This window comes from Tasmannia lanceolata, unplaced genomic scaffold, assembly GCF_043159265.1.
Source record: "Tasmannia lanceolata isolate RefF3 unplaced genomic scaffold, GAP_Taslan_0.1 ptg000012l, whole genome shotgun sequence".
Lineage (NCBI taxonomy): Eukaryota > Viridiplantae > Streptophyta > Magnoliopsida > Canellales > Winteraceae > Tasmannia > Tasmannia lanceolata.
In genome coordinates this window covers 5,172,428-5,192,522 of record NW_027518689.1, presented here as the reverse complement: position 1 = coordinate 5,192,522, position 20,095 = coordinate 5,172,428, and the positions used below count along the sequence as shown (strand labels likewise).

The following is a 20,095-nucleotide window of genomic DNA, read 5'->3' as shown; positions in this document are numbered from 1 at the left end:
AAAAGCCTGGGCTTTTCCTCCCCGCTTATTATAGTTGATATATTAATATATATATACTAGTAGAACACCCCGTGCGATGCACGGGTTACAAAAGAAGTAAATGATACATAAAAGAAGCATTAGTACTGTATTTTTTTTAAAAAAAAAAGAGAGAGAAAGGAAAAGAAATGCAATTGTAAAATGTATGAGAGCTGGATGAAATAGTAGATGCCGACTGATTCTTTCAATACATTTCTGAGAAAAGAGTGCAGAGTGTTCACACTATCACAACGATTCGAACATCTCTGCAATACCAACCACGGTAAAAAAATTGTAGTACAACCCTTGTTAAGTACTTCCATCAGTTACGAATGAGATCCTTTAACTTCATAAATCTGTTTATACACTTATGCTTCTACTTGAAGAGCACACAAACCATTTAAGTAATGATGTAGAATTATAAATGCTCAAATCAAGATTCCAAGAAGCTTCTCAACACATATTTCCTACTCAAAATACTAAACTAGTAAAACTTCCAGACCTGAATGATCAATGCTGAGGACCAATAAAATTGCAGACAGGAACCATGCTTTCTCTCCCTATATGGACTTTGGGAGAATCTATTCAGAAGGAATCTATTGGGCCTCACTTCTCTTTTGCATCTTCAGTTGGCAGGATCCATCTTGCCTGAATAAATAATCAAGTCAAGAACATCTAAATGCAACAAACCTTGAAACCCTAAAGTAACAAAAAACAAAAAAAAAACAAAAAATTACATGAGAATTACAAAAAATGCAATAGAAACTATCAGCTAGGGTTTTGGTTTGAAATTCATACCCATTGCAGGACGAAGAAAATGCCTGTTTTAAATTAAAAGAACTCTCCAGTGTGAAGAGAAACGGGTCGTCTAAGAACTGAAAGCAAAACATTTTAGATTACAGGGCCTCAGAGATTTAGAGAAGGTACTCTGGAATGAAAATAGGGTCTCACAGAGAGAGAGAGAGAGAGAGAGAGAGAGAGAGAGAGAGACGTGGATGATCGAGAAATATCTCTCACGTTTAGAAATATCTGTTACAACTTTAGAAATATTTATTTCCCGATTTTATCCTCAGCTATATACAGTACTATATAGTTATAAATGAGGCTAAGGTCATTGAAGGAGAATTTAGAAGGACAATAGATGTAATTATCTAATGCTGACATGTAATTCTTACAAAAAAAGAAAAGTAATCTTTTTTCCTCTACCTATATATATATATATATATACTAGTAAAGACCAGCCGTGTGATGCACGTCAAAACAAAGAACACTAAATGATTCATCAGAAAACATGGAGATAAAGAAAATGGAAAAAAAAAAAAAAAACCAAAGCTTGAAGCTAACAAAAAATAAAGATCCAATTTTTATTAAAATGGAGAGAGAGAGAGAGAGAGAGAGGTAACTTGGAGGAAATGGGGAATTTAATAGTTAAAAGGGGCTCGAAGTGATAACGGTAATATGTTAAGGACAAACTCGATTTGAATGTGAATTTTGTGCAACTTTATACATGTTTTGTAGTTAGTGTTGACGTATAAATGATTAAATAACACTGACTGTACTTCTAATTTGTAGGTGGGGTGGGAAGTCAACAGGCACATGCAGTTCTATAGACAATGAAATTGTAGATTCCTTTCGTAATTGTAACAGTATGGTGGCAGCCAAAAAATTGAAAAAAAAAGTAATAGGAAAAGGAAAAGGAAAAAGAAACCAACCTCATTGAACATGCCTAGTGATCAAAACAAAATAAGATTTTGGTGGTGATCATATACAGGAAGGCCAAGCATAATAGGCAAACACAATGTCAGCTTACTCTAACCATTAAAAAAAAATGTTAGGTTACTCTATGAAGAAGATATTCTTAGACAGGATTGCATAAAATCCAAAGGAAACACTATAGTCCAGAAAATAAATTTATGAATTGATCTACATTATCCAACCTTATAAATTGCATTCCTTGTACTAAATAGAATTCACTAATAAGATTCAAAATGAAAAATATCTAAACAGAAAAATTAATCAGATTGATTACTCATTTGGGGATTTAGTAAATAAAACAGAATATATACCATCCAGGAGTTGGACTGAAAATCAATTCTCAAAAGCCAAAACAAATAGGGCCATTATCGCGTAGGTTTGATGACTCCATCCATAATATCATAAGATTTTGTGCTCGTCAAGCATATGTTTTTTTTACCTAAAAAAAAGGAGAACATGGGTTAGAGTAACTAAGTGAAGCTCCTTTTGACATTATCAGAAAATGATACCAACACTCCCCTGTTTCGATAATGGCACCCAGACATTATTAAACAATTTTCTTGTTGAAATAAGGAACTGATGATTAATTTAAAAAAAAAGAAAAAAAAAGGAAATGATGATATCGATGACATTTACATACTGCATAAATCATGCCGTTTCCATTACTACGAATGTTTTATTGCCTAATCATTCAATTTTTAATTGGAGAATAAGGTTCCTAAATGGAAGCATTGGGAATTTTGGTATTGGTTGAGGATATTGACATTGAAAAAAAATAATAATAAAAAAAGAAATGGATAAGATCTTGGGATTCAGCTGGATAACATAGTAGAATATATCTACTAAAAAGGGCACCTCAAATCTCTGGACAAATCATTCATAAGATTAAGGGATGCTATAACCAAAGGAAAAGAAATTGAGATGCTAATTCTCTATCATCTGTGGCTTATATATGATGGGGTACTTTGTTGCCTAACGTAATATGGATTCAGTCAGGCTTGTAGATGATGGTCATCTAATAGGGAAACTTCGACAAAAGGAATGTGAAAAACTTATAGATGATGGATTCAATCAGGCTTATAGATGATGGTCATCTGAAACATATGTTGAGAATTCAATGGTGTTTAACCAAGGGACTTCTAAGTACTAAAATTTAATATGTGAGTTTCACCAAAAACTTCCCAAGCAGAACCAAAATCAGAGCTGTAACAAAGAAAGCATAAATAATAACTCCCACAGAAGAATGAATAGAAGAGACTACTTCCACAGTAACGATGAACCTAATGCTCAGTATCATGAACATCTTAATGTCTGTGAACAAACAATATCAATAGCGAAATATGTATATGGAAATATGGTAGATACTACCTCCACTGTAACAAAGCACCTGAATAAGAGAAAGTGGAAAAAACCCTAATCGTGTAATTGAATCTAGTTCCAGCAATAACGAATGAACCCCACCTTCTCAAAAAACTTATAGCATATACATTGTGAAAAGAATAAAAAGACCCCAAAAAAATTCCCTCGGAAATGCAAAAACGTAGGCAAAAGAATACAAAAAAGATGAGATAAAATTACAAACTTACTTCATGTCCAGCAACCCTAAATAGAGGAATAATTATATATTTTCTGGGAATTTTAAAAGACCTAAAAATCTTCAGTTTGGAGAGACAAATTCCATTAATCAACAATTTCTACTGCGAAAATAAAGGGGAAAGAACCAATAAAGAAAGAAAAAACTATATCAAAGAAGAAAAAGTATCAACATAAATTTGAAGAAAAAATCATGATAGGTACTTTTAAATAAAGACCTAAAAGTATCAGTTTGAAGAAAAAATCAAGAGCATAATCATTACTTGTTTTCCCCTCTTGTGGATACGAAATGACCTAAATTTCGCACCTGCAGAATAAAAACCCATATAAGCATCGCTACAAAATGAACAGAGAAACGCCAAAGAATTACAAAACTCCCATATGGATAAATACAGATATATTAAAAAACAAAATAAGAAGAACAAGAATGAAAATGAGAGTGGTTTATGAGGGGTAGAGAGAAGAAATTAGGAATATATGGAGTTACATCATAGAAATGTCAATCATTAAAAAAAAAGAGTGAGTAAGAATCGAAAAGATCCAAATGCACATATCTGTTAAATTAATAGACCCAAATTAATATTTTTTAAATGAGAGAAAAACAAAGCAAGGAACACTAAAGACATTTTTCATTTCCTTATATAATATAATAGTTAATTTAGTTCTTATTGTATCTAATTATTTTTTCTACAATACAGTAATGAAATAATGAATCATATGTTTATGGCTGATTTAGATTATCAGTTGTAAGAGTGATGAGCAACATCTCAGAGAAACATAGAAGGTCAAGTGATGAGACTTCCAAGCTACTAATTCACAATTGCAGCCCAATTAAATTAGTTCTCCAACAATCCCTAACATAGGCTAAATTTAACCAAACAAATAAAATAAATAATTTGTCACAAACACTTTTCCATACCTAATCTGCACATGCAAAAAATATGGGGACACTAACAATTTAAGTAGTACACCAAAAGTTCTAGTACATCTTCAAAGTGCTTATTGGAGCAGTTCAAAAGCATACAATACATATAAGAAAACTTGGATTAAAATTTAGCACAATCTTTAATGGTGAAAAACATTTAATATTGCTACCATAAACTCGATGTTTCATTTATGCTAAAATTATGAAATATCAATTCAGGTCAGGTAAGAGCTCCTTATTGTGAGAGATTTTACCCAAGCACTTGGCAACTTCCACCATAAATAGTTCAAGAGATGAAACGCCAGTAGCCCACAATACTTCCACCGTAAACCATATATCTATCATTCTCTTTACCTTCAACTTAGATTAAAAAAATTAATAAAAAATACAAACATGATTTAACCAATAAATGGTTAAACCAATTTCATGACTTCATAAAGAAACACGGTTTAACCAATAAATGCCAAAACACGAATCATTAGAATCATATACCAATGTTCATTAGAAGCAACTTATGAACTGAGAAACACGAAAAGAAAGGTAAAATTGAAGCAGGGAAGGTGAGATGGCTGGTAAAAGCATGTATTAAAGAATCCCAATAAAATTTATCAGGCATTAAGCATGTGATTTTGGTTGAATCTGATGGTTGATGGTTACTTAAAGCACATCTATTGAAAAATGTGATAGTTTTCTCTCGAAGCAAAATTAAAAGGAATCGGGTGAATGGAAGAACCGACTGCAAAAAAAATTCATGGGAGGTGAAAAAAATAAAGAAAAAAGAGAGATGAGATACATAATGGGGTGAATGGAAGAAAATTTAAAAAAAAAACTGCTAGTGGTAACAATAGAGAGAACCTTAAGCCGCTTCGAAATGATTCCAAAACGATTATTCTTCTTAACTAAGAAAACTCAAACCAAATAAAAAAGGAAAAAGAATGGAAAATGGGTTATGGCAAGCCAATTGCAGATGGCTGAAGCGGGGTAGACTCCGACGTTTCCGACCCATGTCCCAATACCCAAATTTATCAGAGAAGCTTGGTTTGGCTCAATCTGGGACTTGCATTCTAAAAATACCCAAATTCTGATCTGGGGATTTTATGAACCAATACCCAAATTCTGATCGGCGGAGCCGGAGATGATGAACGCAGCGAAGGTGGAAAAAAGAAATAGGACAAAAGAGGGAGGGATAGATCAACCGGATAATAGAGAAAGAGAGAGCTGCATGAAGAAAGAAAAAGGGTCTGTGCAATGAGGGCTCCACGATGGTTCGATTGGATTGAAATGATGCCGCAAAAATCGAGGAAAAGAAATCTGTAATCCAGCAAAAATCCAGGGTCCAGAGAGACGGATAGCATACGGGCAAGATTTGAGGGATTTCTGATATTTTAGAAGACCCAAAATCTCGCACTCGGAACAAAGACCCAAAAAAAATTATGAAGAGAAAGAAGAAGAAGATGAAGACGACGGGAGTGTAGAGAGATGTCGTGGGATTTTGAGGGCACAGATGTATTTCCAACTTAAACCCATTGGAATTTGAGTAACATTTTTTTAAAAAGACATGCAACAATATTATTTAAAAATGTGATACATAACACAACCATAACACAACTGAATTTGCATATCATTGTAACATCCATGAAACATTCCTACCAAAAAAAGCTATGGCATAAAACATTCAGTCTATGAAATTCCAAGGGTGGTCCCGAGTAAGGCAATTTATGAGGAGGGAAAATTTAGGTTGCTAACAAGTTTTGAGCTTTTGAAAACTTTAACCCAAATTTAGAAGATTAAGAGATCAAGATGAAATTCAAGCACACAAGTTAAATCTAAAGGTGCAAATGCAAATATAAAGCAATAAGATAAGAGAGAATGCACCCGAGATTTAAAGTGGTTCGGTCCTCCAAACGTGAGGCCTACTCCACTCCACCAACCAAACCCGTTGATGGCTTCACTATGTGATCTTCTTACCTTCGGCGAAGATCAATGCCGATTACAATTCCAACCGCCTTTAACCTTGGTGGCGATCTTCACCACGGAGAGTGGGCTACGCTTCTCCGAACACTCGCCCGAATACAAGTTCTTGATAAGAAAGAAGGAAACAAAACATCCCTCACAAGGGTTTACAAGATTTGTAGAAGATGTACAAATTGAGCCTAATGATCCAAATCCTAATTCAAGAGGATGAGAGGCATAGACAAGTTTGATTCACTCTTTGGATATTCAAGTAGAGTTTTTGAGTGTTAGGATTGATGATTGGGAAGGTGGGAATACCCATATATATAGAAAAACCCAAATATGACCGTTTGGTGGCATTGTCGTAAATCTGGCAAAGTTACCAACGGTCAAATTTCTTCCCGTTATAGTTGTCTCGAAGTTCCGAGAAATTCTCGGAGTTCCGGGAATGCAAACAGAAGTTGGAAATTTTCTACTGGACCAAATCTCGGAGCTCCGAGGATTTCTCGGAGTTCCGAGAAGCCTATCAGCAGCAGATTTTCAATTTTGTTTTTTGGCTTCCAACTTTACACCAAGTTAGGATTGTAAATGAGGGTTCCAAAGTGTTGGAACACCACAAGGACAATCACATAAATATTTAGGGTGTGTGATTATTCTTAATTTATACCTTTCAAAATCTAATACTAAGATTGGATCTAATACATTCTAATAGACTTCGATCTTCAATAGATTCTTCAAGTCTCCATTCGTCTTGGATCTTCGATGTCTTTGGCTTTTCGAATGTGGTTCAATGAGAGCTTCTTGGCCTCAATCCAAGCAATCTTGTCTTAACACCAATATGATCTACAACTTAGACATTCAAACACATTAGTGATCTTAAATCACTTGTGTATTGGAATCATCAAAATAAGATGAGAATGCCAAGGTGGGAACCATTGGGCTTACAATCTCCCCATTTTTTATGATGACAAGCACAAGAGATTTTCAATAAAAGCATGCATATATTTCCTTACATCAGATTTCTCTCCCCTTTGGCATCTATCAAAAAGATGGGGTAAAAGAAAAATTAAAGGGATAAAATTTACAATTTTAAGCTCCCCCTTTTTCAAGGAAAAAGACAAACATAGAACTCCCCCTATTTAGAATTTTTATTCAACATAAGAGAGGATACTTAATTAATCATTAAAAGATATTCAATTTTAAGCAAAAGCCCCTAATCTAAGAACATATGAAGAGAATCATATGGGGGCTTTGGGAACCCAAGATCTCTTGGTTCCGCCACAATCCGTAATCTTAGATGCACATTGGAATTGGTAATGACCATTAATTTCGCAATAATGGCATCTAACATGAGGGTTAGATAGACTAGTCCTATCATATATTGCATGATTAGGTCTTTGGCTAGTCTTCTTCAAGATTATGTCAATAATTTTGTCACCATTTAGGAATCCATGGAGACATAATCTTAACCTTTTATTTTCATTACGAAGATGTGTTAATTGATTTAAAGAATTATTAAATTTATCTTCATAAGATTTGGAGGAGCTTGCCACATTTTGAAATTGTGCTAATTGGCAAGTTTTCTCATCCACTTCTCAAGTCATCTTCCTCAAAATTTCAATCTCAAGTTTAAAATTTTTAATATTACTTTAGCTTGAGATATGGAAGAAGATAACTCATTTTTCAAAATATTAAGTTCATTTTCTAATTTAGAAATAGATTTTTTAAGAACTTTATTTTTTGAAATTTGAGAATGCAATGTTGAGCACAATTCATCATAAGATATTTTTTCACTATCACTACTTGATGAATTATAAGAGGAGTTAGAATTTACCTCAACTTCATGGGAGAAAGCCATGAGGCAAAGATCATCTTTATTATCTTCCCCTTCGCTTGAACTTTTGCCCAACGTGCTTGTAGCATCACAACCGGCTACAAGAGCCTTGTTCTTCTTCCAATCCTTCTTTCCCTTGTACTTTGAGGAAGATGACTTGAGAAGTGGACAATCCGGTCTTTTGTGTCCTGTCTTCTTGCAATTATAGCATCTTATAACTCCCTCAACTTCACTTTCTTCTTTCTTCTTCTTTTTATCCTTTTTATGCTTCTTTCTCCATAAGCTTTTAAATTTCCTCAACGCTTCTTCCTCATCACTATCCGCATCACTTGATGATGAGTCCGTCTTTGAGGCCTTTAGAGCTAGAGATCAACTTTCTCTTTCTTTCTCTTTCGGCTTCTTTTCTTCTTGACAGCTAGTGAGGAGCATCTCATGAGTGATAAGAGATCCTACAATCTCCTCCATAGTTAGCGCCTTGAGATTCTTTGATTCTTGGATGGCTGTGACTTTTGGGTCCCAATAAGGAGGAAGTGACCTAAGCAACTTACTCACAAGCTCATCAGTAGGATAAGATTTACCAAGATTTGCTAATTCATTAGAAATTTTAGAAAATCGGGTATACATATCGGAAATACTTTCGTTTTGATCCATTCTAAACATTTCATATTTGCTCTTTAACAAGTTTATTTTGGAATCTTTAACTTGTGATGTTCCCTCATGGGTAACGGCAAGTGTATCCCAAATAAGCTTGGCGGAATCAAAAAGAGCTACTCCATTGAATTCCTCCGTAGATAAGGCGCAAAACAAAGAATTTATAGCTTTGTAATTTAAATTTGTATGCCTTTTATCTTCAACATTCCATTCTTCAAATGGCTTGGAAGGCAAACTGTATCCATTTTCAACAATATGCCAAAGTTCCACATCTATCGAAAGAAGATAGATGCTGTGGGACATGATCCCGTGAGAGGGGCGTGGGGCGCGAGCCGCCGCGCGCTCTCCTTTGGTCTCTCGTTCCCACGCGATTGGCGTGTGCATTTTATTTGTTGATTTGAATTCGTCTTTCCTGTGAACTTGGGATCACTAAGGCAATCCGAATTCCACACGAAAGAGATTGACAGAGTCGCCACCTAGATGTGGGATCTAGGACCCATAATTAACCAGAAATCTAGACTCGCTACCTGGTTACGAGAATGGAAGGTATGGGGAGTTATCCACCACATGCACCATTCTTGTCCGATAATCGGTCTTCGATTCCAAAAGCTAACTCTTTTAAATTTATTTTAAATGGCTCATTCAACTCTATGTTAATGTGCGAACTAAGTGACATGCATCCTAGAATCTAATTTCAATGTGAATCCTAGATGTGTATCTTGATTTATTAATTTGTCTGGATTCATTCTAAGTGAAAGTTCTCCTAGAATTCTAATTTCATGGAAAACCCTAACTGATTTGATTAAGTATTTACAAGAAAATTAATATACAAAACACCACAATTTGTTGTGGTGCCGACTCGCGGGTGGTATGCCGTCAGACATCCAAGCTGCCTACGTACCCAAGCCTCACTGGGATCAGAGTCGACGTAGTTCGGTGCACCTAAGCTAAGCTACTTATGCCTAACTCAACTAGGACACCGACCTAGACGGGATTGACTGTTTCAACATTTTTAAGAGGAATTATTTAATTCAAGTTGAGGATTTTATTATCTTAGGATTTCATCTAAGATGCTATATGATTCTTATCTGAATGCAAGTTGTCCCTTAGACTAATGCAGGTTTGCCTACATCCTAGTTTACTAGGCTTGTCCTAGGGAAGGATTGGGTGACTAGTGTAACTAGACCTATGGTACGGTTGCTATCTATAGCAAGCGTCCGTGATGAGGCAGGACTCCTAACTCTAGGACTCCCTAAAACATAGGACACGGCACGACACCAGTGTTCCTAAATTGGGCTCTAATGGTTCTTAGATTGGAAACCATAATCCAATGGTTCCGAAAGACACAAGATAAATCGATTTAAGTTCTCGAGGTTAATGAGTTTCAGATTTCGAAGATTTTCAGTTTCTAGACATTTAAGGATTACCAATGGTTCTAGGGTTCACCAATTTCGGCCTTGAATGGCATCCAAAGGAGGGAATCGTGCGCTCTTTCCTTGTGCAATTTAATACTTAGGTTATAGCATCTTATTGCCTGGCAGAATCTCAGGATTTCCGTGGACACTAACCTCGGAGCCAACAACATGCTATAACTTAAATATTCAAATTGTCAAAGATCAAGTTGCAATTGGGATACGATTATGGATGCACGGGCCATTTTTCCAGGAAAATCTAAAGATCCTAAAATTTCTATTTCAATGGATTAAGGAGTGAACATGTGACAGAATTTTAAAGTTCTTTAGGAATTTTTATATGATTTTCAATTAATTTCGAATTTTCCATGGATTTTATCAATTTTAAGCATATGAGCGGTTTTACAAGTGAAATTGTTGCAAATAAATTCGAAATGATTTGAAATTTCTACAGCAGCAAGATGAAAATGTATGTAGCTTACAGGATGAGTTTTGCATATTTTTACATTAAATTCACATTTAATCTTGATTAAACCATTAAATGTCCAGATTGCACAATTAACACATAAACTAGTAGAAATATAACTCTAAATTCTATGAAATTTCTACAGAAATACTATATGAATCAAAATAGCATGCAGTGAGAGTTTCATAAATTTTAGAAATTATTTACTACCAATTTCGGATTTTACAATTTCCAGACCAGATTATAAATTAACACTACATCCCATATTAAAACAGATCCAAATCACACGAAAATTTTACAGTAACAAGTAATATGAAAGATAAGACTACTGTAAAAATTTTAGGAATTTTAATGATGATCTGATGTTAGTAAAAATTCTCCTAAAATCTGATAAGTTTCAAAGAAAATATTAAATAATATACCAAATAAACTCCAAAAATCTTTACAAATTCATGGTAAAATGAATCAGTAACATATTATTTTCCCACGAAATTTCATTAATTTTAGAATCTGTTTGGTATATAATTTAAGTTTTCTTCGTCAAAAGATGTTTTTTGAAGAGTTTTCCATTTTTAAAACACAATTTGCGGAAAAAATCAGAAAAATTCGGAAAAATACAGAAATATTTTGAGAACAATGCACCTACCTGTGGTGAAGATCTCCGCCCAATCCAAAAAATATAAAAAATCCTGCCGCCGCCGATCCGCTCCGCCGTCTTTCGCTTTCTCTGGAGTGTTTAGAGGGAGTGATTGAGGGAGTGAAGAGATAATGGAAGAAGAATATTAGGGAGAGGGATGAAAGAATATATTGAGGAAAGGGATTGGAGGGAGTGATTAGAAGAGATAATGGAAGAGAAAGAGATAATGGAAGATAAATTTCTTTTTTTTTTCCTTTTTCTTATGGATGGGAAGGGAGATATATATAGGGAGAGAAAGAGAGAGAGAGATATGTTGGTGGAGAGCTCATCATGTTGTCCCTCTTAGTGGAGAATCCATCATTATTGTTCTTAGTGGAGGGCCCATCATGTTTCTTAGTGGAGAGTCCATCATTATTGCTCTTAGTGGAGGGCCCATCATGTTTCTTAGTGGAGAGTCCATCATTATTGCTCTTAGTGGAGGGCCCATCATGTTTCTTAGTGGAGAGTCCATCATTATTGCTCTTAGTGGAGGGCCCATCATTTTGTCTTAGTGGAGAGCTACCATCATTGCTCTTCATAAGAGGCCTCACAAGAGGCCCCACTGAGGCCCCACAACGCGGGCCCCACAATGTGGGCCCTCGGTTGATTCGATTTTAAACAAATGTTCAATGCGGGCCCACCAAACGAGTCCAAATTTAATCAAAATGCATCATGCGGCCCCACCAAATGGGTCCAACTTTCTCGATCCAAATTTAATCGAAGCACCCAATGCGGGCCCACCAAACGGGTCCCAATTCTCTCTGGTTTAGATTTTTCTGAATAATCCTTCTCAACATTTAGCGGGAAAATACGAAACACGACGGAAACGACCAAAAATATTTAGAAATGTAACAAACGGATGCGGGAAAGAAAGACATTGGAAAACCGACGGAAAACAAACCCTAATTTCTTTATCGATTAAGGTAGAGCAAAATGGGGTGTCTACAGATGCCCCTCTTTGGTAGAGATGACGTAGTCATCGAATACCAAAGTCAAAATGACAGAGCCATTTTGCGTAGCTTTAATCGACAAAAGACTCTACACAAACGGAACTTAGACGCAAACATTTACTACCTAATGCAAGGCCCTAAATGAAATCCTAGAATTAGAACATAATAAGAAATCCTGATGCGGTGCCGTTCACAAACGGGCAACGAGAGAATGAGATACCACTTTCGAATGGATTCCGAACAGAAAGAACAAAGATCGTTCTCAAGCGGTTTTTTTTTTTTTTTTTTTTTTTTTTTTTTTTTTAAGAAAATGAGACATCTTTCACAAGCGGGCTCAAGGAGGATAAGAGACCATTCACAAATGGATTCAGAAAATGAGGTACCGTTCACAAACGGGCTCAAGGAGAAGACGAGACCATTCACAAATGGACTCGAAAATGAGGTATCGTTTACAAACGGGCTTAAAGAGAACACATGACCATTCACAAATGGACTCGAGAAACGAGGCACCGTTCACAAACGGGCTCAAGGAGAACATGAGACCATTCACAAATGGACTCAGAAAATGAGGTACCATTCACAAACGGGCTCAAGGAGAATAAAAGACCATTCACAAATGGGCTCAGAAAATGAGGTACCGTTCACCAACGGGCTCAAGGAGAAGACGAGACCATTCACAAATGGATTCGAGAAACGAGGCACCGTTCACAAACGGGCTCAAGGAAAACATGAGACCATTCACAAATAGACTCAGAAAATGAGGTACCGTTCACAAACGGGCTCAAGGAGAATAAAAAGACCATTCACAAATGGGCTCAGAAAATGAGGTACCGTTCACCAACGGGCTCAAGGAGAAGACGAGACCATTCACAAATGGATTCGAGAAACGAGGCACCGTTCACAAACGGGCTCAAGGAAAACATGAGACCATTCACAAATAGACTCAGAAAATGAGGTACCGTTCACAAACGGGCTCAAGGAGAATAAAAAGACCATTCACAAATGGGCTCAGAAAATGAGGTACCGTTCACCAACGGGCTCAAGGAGAAGACGAGACCATTCACAAATGGATTCGAGAAACGAGGCACCGTTCACAAACGGGCTCAAGGAAAACATGAGACCATTCACAAATAGACTCAGAAAATGAGGTACCGTTCACAAACGGGCTTAAGGAGAAGACGAGACCATTCACAAATGGACTCGAGAAACGAGGCACCGTTCACAAACGGGCTCCAGGAGAACATGAGACCATTCATAAATGGACTCGAGAAATGAGGCACCGTTCACAAATGGGCTCAAAGAAACAAGATAGCTTCAACCACGAAGAATTTAGAGATTTTTCATAAACTTGAATTTGACGTAGGATTGGATTTGATGAATTTTTGATTTTTCAGAAATAAGGCAGCGTCCACAAACGGGCTCAAGGAGGACATGAGACCATTCACAAATAGACTCAGAAAATGAAGTACCGTTCACAAACGGGCTTAAGGAGAAGACGGGACCATTTACAAATGGACTCGAGAAATGAGGCACCGTTCACAAACGGGCTCAAAGAAACAAGATAGCTTTGATTGATGAACTCAACAACGAAGAATTTAGAGTTTTTTCATGAACTTGAATTTGACATAGGATTGGATTTGATGAATTTTTGATTTTTCAGAAATAAGGCACCGTCCACAAACGGGCTCAAGGAGGACATGAGACCGTAAATGGACTCAGAAAAATGAGACACCGTTCACAAACGGGTTCAAGGAGAAGACGAGACCATTTACAAATGGACTCGAGAAAAGAGGCACCGTTCACAAACAGGCTCAAAGAAACAAGATAGCTTTGATTGATGAATTCAATAACGAAGAATTTAGAGATTTTTCATGAACTTGAATTTGACATAGGATTGGATTTGATGAATTTTTGATTTTTTTGAACTTAATGAAATCGAGGATGTTATAGATCGTGCCTGACAAAGATATCGGAAACTAGGACTTTGACGAATGATGAAACGGCAAACCGAAGAACCATTACTAACAAGAATGGATTAGAAACACTTTTATGAAACTTCAACAAGATTTTTCTCAAAGAGACTGCTGGTCTTGTCTTTGGGGATTTGGATGACTGAAACCTTGAACAAGACACTTGAAATTGGTAATCTAGAACAACGGCTCTCTTGGATATAATCATGGAAAAGTGGGACTTGCCTCTTGATAGGTGTTTAGATAAACATTTCTTGACCAGGAAAGTATTTAACTAACTGGAAGGAAATTCTGAATTTTAACGGTTCATCTTTCTGAGAAATTGGCTCGACCATCATTGCATCTGAGGCTCTTCCAAGCTTAAGATGCCTTCCTGGGGTATGATCTTTTTACGGAAGCTGGGCTTTCTGATGTTTCTACTTCTGAATTCTTCTGGGTTGATCATCTTTGAAATATAGCTGTTTGACTAGATTCTCGAACTTTTTCAGGTACAATCGCAGGGAGCTGACGAGGCCGGGCCTCCTTCACCGAGACAGTTGCATCATTTGGACATATGGATGACGATTGACTCTTTTTAAATAGAAAACTTAGATAAAAGGCACTACTCAAAGGATTGAGGAGCTCTAAAGGAGTGAACATAGAATAACAACGATTGATTAACTACACTGACAGACACAGTAATGCTTCTGACTTAGTTAACGTTTTATTTGGTAAGTCTATCCTTTCAAGGAATATTTTTTTCAATTGGTAAACACTGGACTTTTTCCTTAAAACAGTAATGCCTCAATGATTTAATTACAACTCCTAGGATTGCTTAGCTCCAATGCCCCCAGTTTTGAGGATGTCACTTGAATTTGTTTGAACTTCAATTGATCTTCAGTCCTGATACCGGCTGTAACCTTCTTATAAATTTGCTTGAACTTCAGTTGATCTTCAGTCTTGATACTGGCTGTAGCCTTCTTATAATGATTCTCTTACCGTGACCAAGTCACCTCTTCAGGGTTTTTAACTTGGCGGACCGTGGTAGCCTTAACTTTTGCCTGAACCGTCTTTCTAGGTTTTCGATTCAGCAGGCTATCCCCTTAGCTTTTGCCTAAGCCGCCCTTTCGGGTTTTCAACTTAACAGGGGAATGATCTTAAATTTTGCCTAAACCGCCCTTTCAGGTTTTCAGTCTAGCAGATCTTCAAACTCCATTTTTTTTTATTCATCATCATTTTTTTTTTGTTTCGGGACCTAGATCATTAGTTCTGAACACCGGAAGGACTTTATAGGTAGGATAGGGCTTTTCAAAGAATGGCTTAAGGTTCAACAAAGATTTCGACCGAACCTGTGAATAGGTTGCCTACATATCCCAAGGTAGGAATCAGGTCGTGTATAGTTCAGGGCGAATGCCCCTAGTTTGAAGATAAATTGTTCGAAAGTTTATTGATTTTTCTTTTTTTTTCTTCTTTCTGGAATAATTGACTTTTCTTCTTTAGGAACTTGTCCCCTTTTTTTTTTTGAAAGGATTGAATTTCTTTTTTTTTTTTTGGATTGATTGAATTGCTTTTCTTTTTTGAATTGACCGAACTCAGTTTAACCGAGCTGCCTACGTACCCCAGTGTAGGGATCAGGTCTCGCGTAGTTCGGGGCGAATGCCCTTAGTTTGATGGGTTTTCAAGAAAATTTCATTTAGGCTCGAAGGGTTTGCAAACCAGTATTCTTTTGATGTTGGGTTCTGATTTTGGGATTTATTCGGCCAAAGGAGGCCTTCCGATGTTCAGATTGGGAGTCGATCTAGTTTACTAGAGTCCCTCTGGTACTGATTATTTATTTTTTTATTTTCTTTTTCTTTTTTTTACGGAGTTTGACGGCATTTCCAGGTAAGAGATAATAAATCTTCTTCTTTCAAGATTCTAATACGTGCCTTCGACTTTCATAGAGCGAAACTTGTTCTTCGACATCCTCCATCTATGGATTTGTAACTCTTGATATCTGATGATCACTTTTCAATGCTTGCTCTTGAACTTCTTATCTCGAATTTGATGGCTTCATGTTATGAATTTGAGAACCAAGGTCATTGATTGGAAATATGAAAGTTGTTTCCACTCCATGCCCCTTGCATAGCATATGATATTCACTTCATTCTTTCTTGAACCTTCTATCTGGGTCTTTCTCTTGGCATTAATGGTAACACTTACCGGACCATCTTTTTATCCTCAAAATGGGTTTACCAATTCTTCACACTTTTCAGAGGGTAATGTATTTTCAATCGGCATTTACTGGATCAAGATTTCAGTGCCAGTGTTTACCACTTTAATTTCATCTTTGAAAGGCTGAGATTGGCGCTCCTCCTCTTGTTTGAGCATAGGCTGCAACCTAAGAGGAGTTTCGTCAATTTTGTCCTCATTTGAGGAGGGAGTCTTATTTTAAGATCAGAAGCACACTTAAGAAACAGACACCAATGAACTTTTGGAACTGAAATTTTTATTTAAAGAAAAGGCTATTACATCTGATGACATATCCTGAACATTCTCAGGATTCACAACTCTAAATAAAAAAGAGAAGCAGAAGATATCTTGCCTGGACTAGGCATTGACCTTGAAATGTAAGACCGGACTCAACAATTGTACTGACCATGGTTACTGATTCGCATAGGGGAATGCCCCTAGTTCAAGGATTATGATAGTGAACTCTGAAGGACTTAGCAAAATATTCTTGAAAAAGGTTGCCCTTAGAGTAAGAAAAGACCAAGGGTACAAGCAAGATTGGATCATCTGGACCAGGCATGATCAAATGATTGAGACACAATTTCCGCCAATGAAGACACAATCGAATCCCACAAGAGACGAATGATAGACACATGATCAAAATGTGAGATTGCATAGGATTACTTTCAACGGGTAGATCAAGAATAACTAATCCTATGAGATCTTTGGAAATGATGGGATTTATATCCTAACCCCAAAGGAAAAGTTTTTAGTCTTCGCACATTTTAACAGTGTTACCTGAAGGCATCAACCCTAATCCTAATCTAGCGGAGTGGAGAGAGGATCTCGACTCATGACTTTGTTTGTGTACCTAGGACCGATCGTAGCCATTGGAAGATGGACTACGGCCTAATCTAGACACAAATGGGTAAGATATCCTAAACTAGGCTCACACATGTGGTGCACATGTGTTCGTATACTGCATGCATGTGTGGGTTAATCTAGGGGTAAGGCCAAGAGTCCCCTTAGCGCGAATCCATGTTCGATATACTGTACCAGTGTCCGGCGTATCAGTACGTGAACAAGAGATCCGTTTACGCACCATAAAGGTACTAGGCTAAGGGTGGAATGCTTCTCTAGCACAGAGGCACCAGGTGATGAAATCCCAGTCAACCATGCTAGATAACACTCCGGGTTCCTAAAATAGGACGTGTGTGCATGTGAAATGCAAGGGTTTAGATGCAAGTGATGTAAGTGTGTGCAATAAGTTCGCGCAATCTATGATGCCTTCAGGTTTTGTTAAATTAAGTTCGAGTAAAATGTGATGAGAAAATAAAACGAGACAAACTAATCTAACAAGTATAGAGTTTTTATGAGCCAGTTAAATTAAATTCAAATGAATTATCTTTTGAAATTTTAATGAAGTTAGGTGGTCCCCAGCAGAGTCGCCAGACTGTGGGACATGATCCCGTGAGAGGGGCGTGGGGCGCGAGCCGCCGCGCCTCTCCTTTGGTCTCTCGTTCCCACGCGATTGGCGTGTGCATTTTATTTGTTGATTTAGATTCGTCTTTCCTGTGAACTTGGGATCACTAAGGCAATCCGAATTCCACACGAAAGAGATTGACAGAGTCGCCACCTAGATGTGGGATCTAGGACCCATAATTAACCAGAAATCTAGACTCGCTACCTGGTTACGAGAATGGAAGGTATGGGGAGTTATCCACCACATGCACCATTCTTGTCCGATAATCGGTCTTCGATTCCAAAAGCTAACTCTTTTAAATTTATTTTAAATGGCTCATTCAACTCTATGTTAATGTGCGAACTAAGTGACATGCATCCTAGAATCTAATTTCAATGTGAATCCTAGATGTGTATCTTGATTTATTAATTTGTCTGGATTCATTCTAAGTGAAAGTTCTCCTAGAATTCTAATTTCATGGAAAACCCTAACTGATTTGATTAAGTATTTACAAGAAAATTAATATACAAAACACCACAATTTGTTGTGGTGCCGACTCGCGGGTGGTATGCCGTCAGACATCCAAGCTGCCTACGTACCCAAGCCTCACTGGGATCAGAGTCGACGTAGTTCGGTGCACCTAAGCTAAGCTACTTATGCCTAACTCAACTAGGACACCGACCTAGACGGGATTGACTGTTTCAACATTTTTAAGAGGAATTATTTAATTCAAGTTGAGGATTTTATTATCTTAGGATTTCATCTAAGATGCTATATGATTCTTATCTGAATGCAAGTTGTCCCTTAGACTAATGCAGGTTTGCCTACATCCTAGTTTACTAGGCTTGTCCTAGGGAAGGATTGGGTGACTAGTGTAACTAGACCTATGGTACGGTTGCTATCTATAGCAAGCGTCCGTGATGAGGCAGGACTCCTAACTCTAGGACTCCCTAAAACATAGGACACGGCACGACACCAGTGTTCCTAAATTGGGCTCTAATGGTTCTTAGATTGGAAACCATAATCCAATGGTTCCGAAAGACACAAGATAAATCGATTTAAGTTCTCGAGGTTAATGAGTTTCAGATTTCGAAGATTTTCAGTTTCTAGACATTTAAGGATTACCAATGGTTCTAGGGTTCACCAATTTCGGCCTTGAATGGCATCCAAAGGAGGGAATCGTGCGCTCTTTCCTTGTGCAATTTAATACTTAGGTTATAGCATCTTATTGCCTGGCAGAATCTCAGGATTTCCGTGGACACTAACCTCGGAGCCAACAACATGCTATAACTTAAATATTCAAATTGTCAAAGATCAAGTTGCAATTGGGATACGATTATGGATGCACGGGCCATTTTTCCAGGAAAATCTAAAGATCCTAAAATTTCTATTTCAATGGATTAAGGAGTGAACATGTGACAGAATTTTAAAGTTCTTTAGGAATTTTTATATGATTTTCAATTAATTTCGAATTTTCCATGGATTTTATCAATTTTAAGCATATGAGCGGTTTTACAAGTGAAATTGTTGCAAATAAATTCGAAATGATTTGAAATTTCTACAGCAGCAAGATGAAAATGTATGTAGCTTACAGGATGAGTTTTGCATATTTTTACATTAAATTCACATTTAATCTTGATTAAACCATTAAATGTCCAGATTGCACAATTAACACATAAACTAGTAGAAATATAACTCTAAATTCTATGAAATTTCTACAGAAATACTATATGAATCAAAATAGCATGCAGTGAGAGTTTCATAAATTTTAGAAATTATTTACTACCAATTTCGGATTTTACAATTTCCAGACCAGATTATAAATTAACACTACATCCCATATTAAAACAGATCCAAATCACACGAAAATTTTACAGTAACAAGTAATATGGAAGATAAGACTACTGTAAAAATTTTAGGAATTTTAATGATGATCTGATGTTAGTAAAAATTCTCCTAAAATCTGATAAGTTTCAAAGAAAATATTAAATAATATACCAAATAAACTCCAAAAATCTTTACAAATTCATGGTAAAATGAATCAGTAACATATTATTTTCCCACGAAATTTCATTAATTTTAGAATCTGTTTGGTATATAATTTAAGTTTTCTTCGTCAAAAGATGTTTTTTGAAGAGTTTTCCATTTTTAAAACACAATTTGCGGAAAAAATCAGAAAAATTCGGAAAAATACAGAAATATTTTGAGAACAATGCACCTACCTGTGGTGAAGATCTCCG

General features: G+C 36.5%; 1 long non-coding RNA gene across 6 annotated transcripts in view; it reads right to left on the bottom strand.

Moving 5' to 3' along the window:
* Positions 1–207: 207 nt before the first annotated feature.
* Positions 208–20,095, bottom strand: part of LOC143887045 (uncharacterized) — a 33,511-nt gene continuing 13,623 nt past the window's right edge. For 2 of the 6 annotated variants that reach the window (XR_013254006.1, XR_013254003.1), the window contains 4 exons: positions 4,546–4,645; positions 3,630–3,673; positions 2,085–2,212; positions 208–666 (listed from right to left, as the gene is read on the bottom strand). This is a non-coding gene — a long non-coding RNA (uncharacterized LOC143887045). The remainder of the gene's footprint in view (positions 667–2,084; positions 2,213–3,629; positions 3,674–4,545; positions 4,646–20,095) is intronic. The other 4 variants (XR_013254007.1, XR_013254005.1, XR_013254004.1 and 1 more) reach the window with 3 other exon arrangements.